Below are 3,370 nucleotides of genomic sequence, written 5' to 3' on the forward strand. Positions count from 1 at the left end.
TAGCACATTAAAAGTTTCAGGGCCTGCAGATGCTGCAAGGGCAGGAAAGGAAGCTCAGAATAAAACCCTCGTCCCTTTGTTTCCTTAATGAGAGGGACACGCGCGCAGTGAGGTGAGCTGCGCTGCTCTTGAAGCTGGGAATATCTTATGGCAAGGGGCAGATTGCCTATGGGAAGCAAGCAGGTTTCCCTTAGATCTATAAATCCTAAAGAACCTGTCCTCACATCTGGTGACAGATTGTCCTGCTAACTGAAGGAAACAAAGATTTCCTCTCCTGCCTCCAGAGTGGCCACAGCTATTTCAGTTTGTAGCTGCACAGAATCAGGGATGAAGCTGGTGGCATTCCGTGTTGATTTCAGCTGTCCAAAGAGCAAGGCATTTAACATGCTAACCCTTTATTTGCCTCCCAGGCTGTGCTGTAAGTTTGAGGCCAAGGTCAAGTCCTTACTGAAATAAGCTTGGGCAGTCCCTGCTGACAGCCTGTTCCCGTCTCACAGAGCACAACCACCAAAAAAGTCACCATGCAAAACCTGCACAGTAAATACAGAGTCATAGAATGGCAGAACAACAGAATCAGATTCACAGAATCATAGAGTCATAGAATGATAGAATCACAGAATCAGATTCACAGAATCACAGAATCAGAGTCATAAATTCACAGAATGATAGAATCAGAATAATAGAACCACAGAATCAGTGTCATAGGTTCACAGAATGATAGAGTCAGGGTCACAGAATTGCAGAATCATGGAATCAGGGTCACAGAGTCATTGAATACTAGAAGCAGAATTATAGAATCAGAGTCAGGATCACAGAGTCATAGAAGCAGAATGATAGAATCAGAATCATAGAATTGGCTGTAGAAGCATAGAATCAGAGTCATAGAATCACAGGATCATCCAACCATGGAGACACCTTGGCTGGAAAAGACCTTTAAGATCACTGACCATTCTCTACTGCTACAAACAGAGTTCAGTTAGAGTTTATAGCTTACAGAATATAGTTCATAGCATAGTTCATGATACAGTTCTAGTAGAATTTGTAGCCTTTTTTCCCAAGCAAAACCACCCAACCCTTCCTGCCTCGTTGCCAGCAGCATAGCAGGTTTGGTTGCTCTTGCCCACGCGCAGTGCTGGGCTATGATTTACTGGCCAGCCTACCAAGCAGCGTGTTCTGTGGGACCAGTAGTGTTAATGTCTTGGAACTCAAGGCTTGAATTTCATCATAGACCTAGGTGAAAATAATGATAAATGATCTTAATCCCTCATCCCCCAGGACATAAACCCAGGAAATTGATCAGGTTTGATCTTGAGCCTTTGCTCAAGAGCTGCCTGCAGAAAGCTACCCTGAATTGTTACACATCAGCCCCACTGTGCCGGGCTCAGCTCTGGGGAGAGACTCCAGCTTGCTCAGAGACTCATGGAATGGGTTGGGTTGGAAGGCACCTTGACAAGCATCTAGCTCCAACCTCATTGCTTAAGGCCTCCAGCTCCAGGGCAAGGTGGCCCTGCCCATGGGCGTAATTCCAGAGGATTCTTCCTCTGCAGTCCACTGGAGGTGGTTTCATTGGCAGTTGGGTCAGGTGCTGGGTTTTGCTGGTGTAAAGTGAAAAACAACCCAGTTTATTGGCACTGGAGCTCGATACAGCTTCTCCCCACAAAACCAGCTCTAGTTCTCAACTCCAAGCTGCACTGCAGGTTTGGGCTTGCTTCAGTAAGTTGTGTGCCTTGGAATATAGGGGGGAAATGCCCCAAAGGGTAAATCAGTGCAACAAGAAAGAAAAGAAGTGTGCCAGGATGGGGACTGCTGACAGCCTAAGGACCTTGGGAATGGAACTGCTGCAGGAGGGTGTGACATGCAGAATGCTGCCAGGAGCAGTGACCCCTGGAGCTGGGCTCCTTCTGAAGAGCAGAACCCTGCTGTGTACACCTGCTCTGTAATGCCCAGCCCTGCCTTCTGCCATAGCTTCCCCAGGCCCTGCAGGTCGTGGCTCCAGAGGAGCAGTGCAGGGCTGGCCCTCAGTCGTTTTGGGTGCTTCGCCTGTTTCATGTCCCATTAAAGCTGCTGTGCAATCATAGAAGCTGGCAGTGGGAGAGGTTTGTTCAATCAGCCAGTGCAGTCCCCATGCATCCAGAGCTGTTCCTTCCAGGGTATTAGATGAAGTTTGGTCCATGTTAGTTGTAGGAGGCTGCAGCAGCCTCCCTTGAGAGGATATTTTACAACTATGGAACCTTGCTGTTAGAAGATAGTTCTCTGCTCCTCAGCCTACCTGCTCCTTAGGTAAGGTAGGAGCCCTGCAAGTAGAGATAGAGACAGTTTGGACAGACAGAGTTGGTATTTGTCAAGGTGATCCCACCTCAAATACTGCCTCCAGTCCTCGTGTCCCCGGCATCAGAAGGACACAGCTGCTGGAGAGTGTCCAGAGGAGGGCCAAAAGGGTGATCCAGGTGCTACAGCATCTCTGCGAAGAGGCAAGCTGAGGGAGCTGGAGGTGTTCAGCCTGGAGAAGAGAAGTCTTCAGGGAGACCTTAGAGTTGCCTTCCAATAGCTGAAGGGATCCTGCAGGAAGGCTGCAGAGGGACTTTTTCCTTGACTTTTTCAAGGGAGGTTATTCTGTCCCTGTGCTCAGCACTGCTCAGGCCACATCTTGAGTGCTGTGCCCAGTTCTGGGCTCCTCAATCCAAGAGAGATGTTGAGGTGCTGGAAGGTGTCCAGAGAAGGGCAGTAAGGCTGGGGAGGGTCCTGGAGCACAGCCCTGTGAGGAGAGGCTGAGGGAGCTGGGGGGGTACAGCCTGCAGCAGAGGAGGCTCAGGGCAGAGCTCATTGCTGTCTGCAGCTGCCTGCAGGGAGGCTGTAGCCAGGTGGGGTTGGGCTCTGCTGCCAGGCAGCCAGCAACAGAGCAAGGGGACACAGGCTGAAGCTGTGGCAGGGCAGGTCTAGGCTGGATGTGAGGAGGAAGTTGTTGGCAGAGAGAGTGATTGGCATTGGAATGGGCTGCCCAGGGAGGTGGTGGAGTTTCTGTGGCTGGAGGTGTTGCAGCCAAGCCTGAATGAGGCACTTAGTGCCATGGTCTGGTTGCTTGGCCAAGGCTGGGTGCTAGGTTGGGCTGGCTGAGCTTGGAGCTCTCTTCCAGCCTGCTTGATTCTATGATTCTATGAGGATCCCTTCCAATGGCTGAAGTGATCTTGCAGGAAGGCTGAAGAGGGACTTCTGCTGAGCATGTCTAGAGACAGGCCAAGGGAGAATGGTTTGAAGCTGAGGCAGAACAGGGTTAGAGCAGTGTGAGGGTGATGAGACTCTGTAACAGACTGCCCAGGGAGGCTGTGGATGTCCTGTCCCTGCATGTGTTCAAGGCCAGTCTGGATGAGAC

The sequence above is a fragment of the Pogoniulus pusillus genome, chromosome 14 (assembly GCF_015220805.1).
Source record: "Pogoniulus pusillus isolate bPogPus1 chromosome 14, bPogPus1.pri, whole genome shotgun sequence".
NCBI lineage: Eukaryota > Metazoa > Chordata > Aves > Piciformes > Lybiidae > Pogoniulus > Pogoniulus pusillus.